At 37.4% G+C, this 7,975-nt stretch overlaps 1 pseudogene; it reads left to right on the plus strand.

Annotated features, from left to right (window-relative positions):
* Positions 1–599: 599 nt before the first annotated feature.
* On the plus strand, positions 600–3,740 carry LOC115898768 (annotated as a pseudogene).
* The last annotated feature ends 4,235 nt before the right edge of the window (positions 3,741–7,975 follow it).

Consider the following 7,975-nt stretch of genomic DNA (forward strand, 5'->3'; position numbering starts at 1 on the left):
AATTGTATTTATGTGAAAAACAGCACCACACAGTTATTTTGAGCTTTAGATATCATTAATTTTCAGAAACTTGTTTCACATGGATATCATCTTCCAATGCTATTTTGACACAATTGTAGAGAATGCAGAAGAAATTAAAACTTGGGCTATTCTTAATCAAAAACTAAGAGCAGGAATAAAACAATGGAGTCTGTGGATATATATCATAAACTGTAATGGTGTGAATGTATCATAGAAACAGCCCCGGCCAGGCGCGGTGGCTCAAGCCTGTAATCCCAGCACTTTGGGAGGCCGAGACGGGCGGATCACGAGGTCAGGAGATCGAGACCATCCTGGCTAACATGGTGAAACCCCGTCTCTACTAAAAATACAAAAAACTAGCCGGGCGAGGTGGCGGGCGCCTGTAGTCCCAGCTACCCAGGAGGCTGAGGCAGGAGAATGGCGTGAACCCGGGAGGCGGAGCTTGCAGTGAGCCGAGATTGTGCCACTGCACTCCAGTCTGGGCGACAGAGCGAGACTCCGCCTCAAAAAAAAAAAAAAAAAAAAAAAAAAAAAAGAAAGAAAGAAACAGCCCTATCTCTAACAGCACAATTTTAAAGATGGTTTGGAATACCCAAAAAAGGAGGAGCATAGAAAGCACGGAAAAGAAAGCACAGGAAACAGAGACAGCTAGGTCAATTCAGACAGGTGATTTCATCTTTGGAAATTTAAGTCAGCCGTGAAGCTGTTATGTGCATTAATGAAAAATCACTGTCAGTGTTGTATTCTAGATTATGACGGAAGTCACAAATTTATTGACTTAGCAGAAATCACACCCAATATTCTTATTTTAGTTAATGTCTATTTTGTTGACTAATTTTATATTATAAGCAGAGAGGTGCAGAGGGTCTGCAAGGAGGGGTTGTAATTAATGTTTGTAAGTTTTAGTTATACCGCTTAATCAATGAACTGGGCCATGAGATGAATTTATTACCAGAAAACAAAGATTGAATGAATGGTTCTAGAATTGTATCTTTTGGTGACTGTTAAAATCAACTTCCATTTATAAGTCAGAAATTACAAAGTTTGGAAACTTAGATCCAATTACCAACATAAAAATATTACCTTAGGCTCTACTGGTATTGTCAAAAATTATGAGGGATCTGAGATATTACCATATCGAACACTAACAGTGAAGGCTTTCCCAAATCTCACTGATGAAAGCAGAGCACATTAAAAGCCTGGTTTAGAGAAAAGGACTTTTTCGTCATGGCACAGCAAGCAGCCTAAGCTTTACATTCAGATCCGTTTTTCTTGCTCCTCAAATTCTATAGAGACAAGACAGAGCATTTGAGGTGGAAGCTGTTCACTCAGTGAGTTTGCATCACACCTGAGCAACTCCAAGGATCGTTAATGCTAATCTTCTATATTGGGCTGTAAGCAGACCTGCCAATATTTGCTTCCGGCAGGGACACACTGTCTCCATTTTCCAAGGACATTTGTAATATAGACATTCCCAAAAAAATAGTCCCAAACAAAAGTGTCTCTGTGCATAACATCGCACAGAAAGACAATGGAGAAATTACCCGTGGAAAATTATCTCCCAACGTGGAGTTGGTTAGTTTGCTTATCAAGACGTGGGTGTATTTCAAAATATTGAAAGCTTATGTTTCAATTTTTCCAAAAACTTGTTTTTCCCAACAGCTTGGTCTTTTGGCATTTCATATAATTACCTTGCACACGTGGCCATCACTCTGCCGGCAAAGCCTTTAGTGATGAAATTCTCAATGATTGCATGACATTTTGGGTTATTTGATTTTGCACTCAGTATCATCTCTAATTGATATTAAGTTTGCTGTTTTTGATTTGATGCTGAGCATCTTGTTAGATCTAGTTTCTGAGTTGGGAGGTGCTAATGCCTTAATAAAATTAAGATGTAGCTTTGTGTTTACCTTTCCAGGCTAATTTTAAGAAAAGATGAAAATGCACATCAGGATAAAATCTCTATTCAAGTTTTCTGGAGAAATCTTTTTTACTAGCTCTTTGTCCCTCTTTTTAGTCATACATTACTAATGTGGCAAGCATAGTGAAAGTTACTGTTAGAGAAATTCACTTTAATGCATTCAGATGTACAATGGCTAGAACAAGACCTGAGCCCAAGTAGATTTTCTCAGAAAAGTTTGTATCTAACGAACAATACAGTAGAATCACATCATCATTGAGCATTTCTGCTTCAATGACAAGATGATGGAGGACTTGTGAAAAACAAGTTTCTTCTCTAATGTCAACATAAGCACCACATGATATCTCTCTTAATAGTCAACAAATCGGAATGTGCACATAATGTAATCATGATCATTATTTTACAGATTTATTTAATTATTTTATTTATCTATATGGTGCTGGTTATTACTTTCTCACACTAGGTAGGTGAAGGATGGCTTTGGGTTAATGAGTTTGAGTAACAACCCTGAATTTGATTTAAAAATAATGACAAAGTCTATAGGCTATCTGGATATCCCATACAATATCTCTTGCCATTAACACTCAACTCACTTTCATTCTATGGAGGTTAAAATTTAATTCACATTATCAAACAAGTATTTTCCTACAATATGTTTAAAGAATATTGATTTTAATTAGAGATTGTCAATTAGAATAGTCATTAGACTCAGACAATTTTTTTTTTTTTTTTTTTTTTTTGAGACGGAGTCTCGCTCTATCACCCTGGGCTGGAGTGCAGTGGCCGGATCTCAGCTCACTGCAAGCTCCGCCTCCCGGGTTTATGCCATTCTCCTGCCTCAGCCTCTCGAGTAGCTGGGACTACAGGCGCCCGCCACCTTGCCCGGCTAGTTTTTTGTATTTTTTAGTAAAGACGGGGTTTCACAGTGTTAGCCAGGATGGTCTCGATCTCCTGACCTCGTGATCTGCCCGTCTCGGCCTCCCAAAGTGCTGGGATTACAGGCTTGAGCCGCCGCGCCCGGCCGACTCAGACAATTTTAATAAGCCACTGAGGTGAGTTAGTGCAAGGGAATTTGACTCTACAAGTCAGTGTCAGAGGGACACTAAGGAAAAAGTGGACTTTTGCAAGATGGAAAGTCCAGGCCCTTTGTTGGGATAGGAGGAGAGCCTCTGTTACTCAGACTCAGTCAATTTTAAGAATGTGACATATTGACAGATTTTCCAATAATTTCAGGAGAAGATTCAGAATTATATAAACACCCATTTTTTTAAAGCCACTCTTAGGTTAGTTTGTGAGTTGTCAGTTTCTGCCCTTTGCTACTCATGAGAAGTGGCACTTAAAAACATATGCACATACTACTTAGCCCAGGGCCTGGTGGTTAAGCTGGTTCTCTCCTTTCCAATCAGAGGCCTCTGCCACAGACATACCCCGCTATATCATCAGTCAGGTCAAGAAGCATCCAAGCTTGATGCCCCTCTTTGTATTTATTGGAGCTAGAGGTACTGGTGCAGCACTGTATCTCTTGTGTTTGGCATTGTTCAATCCAGATATTAGTTGGGACAGGAAGAAAAACCCAGAGCCCTGAGACGAACTGGGTCCCTGTGATCAATACGAGTTCTACTCAGTGAATGTGGATTACAGCAAACTGAAGAAAGAAGGTCCAGGTTTCTTTCTTTATAGTGAAATGAAATATTTCACTATAAAGCTGCCTTATAATGAAGGTCTTCCAGTAACCATCTGCACAGTTTTCCACCTAACCAGGAAATATTTCTCCTCTAAATGCATGAAATCATTTTGATATAATCTACTGGATATTACACTGATGAATAAATAACTGAAACTTGAAAATAAAAGAGGTGCCATAAAATACTTTCATTTACTAATGAGCTTCTAAATTAACTGCCCCATTCTGAAGAGAGATCAGGCTTATTTCTGAGAATGTAGAGAGCAAGATGCTTCTATAGTTGGCTTATTATGCACAGCTTTGATCTTGTGAAGAAAATCTAAATTATCAGTTTTTCTCATATATGTTTTGGAATAAAAATTATCCACTTGACAGTGGAAACAAAGGGAGAGGATATTCTAAAGCAAAAATTAATCATTTCATTGAACTGAGATCCTTACTATCATAGAATGATGTTAGATACCTAAAATGTAAAACATGCACCTTTATGCCTACATCCTTGCAAATTTGCTCCTGGGAATGGTAGTGGAAATAAAATCTGGCCCATTTGTTATGGATTGCTTTGAACCAATTTAACTGAATTACTGACCTATTAAATCATTTTAAGTTGAAATATTAAAATGGAGGATCCAGCCAATGTTTGCTAAAGACTGTATGGCTCATTATCCCCAAAAGATAATTACATTCACATATTATAGACAAACTTCATCTTACATTCAGAAATTTTATTTTTCTCCTGGCATTAACCAGGTAGCCACCATTCTTTTATTTTCTTGGCTCTTGTATAATATTTTGGAAGTACTTGTAATGATTTTCACTATCAACCCTGAATGTTAATAATGGGGAAATTAATCCTTCTGGGTATTAATTATGTAACAAGCACTCTGGGGTTGTGGGGAAATGTTTGTTATAGTACTGAATTAATGATTAAATACTACTATCAAATATAGTGAGTAAGTATAATATTATAATCAAAGGTATTTGCAGAAAATTCTCTTGTGAAATTTACAGTTGAACTCCCTGTGATTGGTTCTAATCTTCTAGGATCTCTTAACAGAAAGGGAGAAATCAAGTACATGTAAAAGAAGTTAAAAAATCAATTCCATTTGTGTTCAGGTCTTCACAATCTAGGCTTAGGAAAACAAATGTTTTAAAGTGATAACTGGTTAAACTGTTATTTGTATTAGCACTGGTTTTACCTCAAGGCTGATTTATCTAGTGCCTTCAAGAGGACTGCAATTGTGTCAGACATCATGTCTGTGTTAGGGATCCCTAAGACCACCCACAGGTTCAATAATTCACTTGAAGGACTCAGAGAGCTCAAAAGCCGTCATACTCTTGGAGTTGATTACATTGGAAAGATGGTATTGAAACCAGCAAAGGAAAAATGCATATGGGGCACAATCTGGCAGACATCAGGAACAAGCTTCTAGGTGTTTTCTCTCTTTGGGGCTGCATAATGTGTTTAATTTTCTCAGTTCAAATAAGTTACAATACACTCTAAGTGTTACCATTGTGGCTTTGTGTCAAGAAATCCTATTGGGGATCATGTATGTAGGCCATGCACACCAACATGACTGACACTACCTTCTCAGACTCCAGACATCCTGAGCAGAAACAGGTATTCACCATAAATCCCACTGTTAACTAACCATCCTGTCAAGTTGGTACAGAACAGCCCAAGGCCTCAGGCATACAAAAATCTCTTATCAGGGAGAACATTCCAAGGACTCAGAGCTCAGTAATCAGAAGACAACCAAGGCCAGTCTTGAGAACAGGCCCTTGTTGAAAATGTACAGTATTTGATTAATTGAGGAATGCTGTATTAAATGTTTCTTTCCTGCACAATATCAGACAAAGGAAAGGAATTTTCACCTCTAGTGTCTATTTTATAGGAGTCAGGGACTCATTCTCAGCTACCGTCTGGCAGATGCTCCCCAGGTTTTCATATATCCAGAACAATCTCAATGAAGAAAAATGGAATTTTATGATTGGCTAGAATTTCGAACTGGTGTTATCTTACATGAGGGGAATCCCTAAGCACATTTGGGGTTCTCTTATGAAGAGGGAAGGAGAGAAGTGAACATTGAATTGTCAAACATTTTCCTACTGCAAACTTTAATACTGTTGATTCTGATAGAACAAAATATAGAGGCATAAGCAACGAAACTTTGTCTTTACTATTAATATGCATACTGGCATATACATACATATACAAATATATATGTGTATCAGTTATGTATATGTGTATGTACATATACATTTATGTGTGTGTGCATATATTAAAAATATGCTTTCTCTGTATAGACACAATAATGTTCCATGTAAGAAAAAGAAATTGGAAACAGATTGGAATACTATATTAGGTTATTTTTAATTACATATTCTTACTGTCAAATTTAAGGTTCCCTGCAATATCATCCTTTTATGTTTTTCCGAATAGACTAACTTCTCATTTTCCTACTCTTGCCACCAAACTTTTTTCAATTCCCTAGAAAATAATTACTAAAAACTCATGAAATATTAATGCCCCTCTGGATCCCACTTTATTCATTCCCAGTAGCTTAAGTTCACTTATCCAAGCTTTTAGAGGAAATTGATGTACGTAACAATTGTCTCTTGTCCTGAATACCTTTTATTTATCTTGCAGTGCTTCCTAATACCCTTTGTACTAGTGCCTAATATTCTCTCCATCCAATCTAAATAAATTAATTCATCTTATGTATTTCTCATCTAACTTCACGATGCTTGAAATTTTGCTTGACTTTGGAAAAAGGATCAATATTTAAATCAAAGAAATAATAAACTCCTTTTTTAACTCTAGACAGACAATTTTTAGGATAAGTCTCAAGTGATATATGCTGTTACTAGTGCTACAGAAAATCCTTTGATTCCTTACAAAGCTGGAAGCTCCCATTGTATCAATTCTGTGTTTTTTTCTCCCAACACCATGGTCCATTTAGAAAGAATTCAACTATAAGCTTTAAAAACCTGACGAGTTGGGAAAATATGAAAACAGAGTCTTGTTGAGGAGGCAATATATTTAATTAACAAATCAGAGTCTGACAAGAGGCATTTAAAGATTTTCATAACTGGCCCCCACGTGTTTTCCTAACCTATGTGACTTCCTATTCCCTCTTTATTTCTCACACTTCCACGTTGCCTACAGGCCCATATTACCAAATTCTCAAAATGGGATGTGGAGAATATTTAGTCCTTTATTTCTTTTCAATTCCCATTTCCATTTATTTTATTATTCCATTCCATTTCTTTATTTTCAATTCTTATTATACATAAGGACCAGCCAGGTACCTCATCTGCTTGGATAGCTTCTTACTCTGTATTTAGTTAACTCAAATGTAAAATTTTGCAAGGGAGCTTTCTGAGTTCCCTAGATGGGATCAATTACTTGCTCTTCTAAGGTGGCACAGTAGCAAGTACAAATCTCTACTAGCTCTTATCACATTATATACACTGTGTATACCTTCTATACTTAGCACAGTGTCTGGTTTATAGTAGATGTTCAGCAAATCTGTGGACTGGAAGAAGTTTAAAGGAATACACCACTGGTAGATACTAAGGGCTATTATAAACTAGACAAACAAGTGGGTAGAAGAGCAGTCTTGTGACTTAGGGGAAACTTCAAAAGAAGTAATGTACAGGTCGGGCGCGGTGGCTTAAGCCTGTAATCCCAGCACTTTGGGAGGCCGAGACAGGCGGATCACGAGGTCAGGAGATGGAGACCATCCTGGCTAACACGGTGAAACCCCGTCTCTACTAAAAAATACAAAAAACTAGCCGGGCAAGGTGGCGGGCGCCTATAGTCCCAGCTACTCGGGAGGCTGAGGCAGGAGAATGGCGTAAACCCGGGAGGCGGAGCTTGCAGTGAGCTGAGATCCGGCCACTGCACTCCAGCCTGGGCGACAGAGCTAGACTCGGTCTCAAAAAAAAAAAAAAAAAAAAAAAAAAAAGAAGAAGTAATGTACAAAGCTAGCTCTTACAAGATAAGATAAATTGAATTCCACTATCTGGGGAATTACAAGATAGACATTACAAAGAGAAATAATTGATAATAGAGTAATAATTTATTTCATCAATGCAATGTTTTTCTGCCAGCAAGAAACTCATAGAGATATGTTAAATAAAAAGATAAATGTCTTAAGAAGTTATCTGTATCTATATCATTTATATCTATACCTATACCTATATGTCTATTTCTTAAAACCAAAGTAGGGCCTCACAAATGGCCCAACCCAGAGACTAAAACCCTGCTGAGGCTCTCTCTTTCATTCTTTTCCTTGAAGACCAACATTATCTGTTATTTTTATTTACATGTGTGTAGGACAGGT

Source organism: Rhinopithecus roxellana, chromosome 1, assembly GCF_007565055.1.
Source record: "Rhinopithecus roxellana isolate Shanxi Qingling chromosome 1, ASM756505v1, whole genome shotgun sequence".
Classification (NCBI taxonomy): domain Eukaryota; kingdom Metazoa; phylum Chordata; class Mammalia; order Primates; family Cercopithecidae; genus Rhinopithecus; species Rhinopithecus roxellana.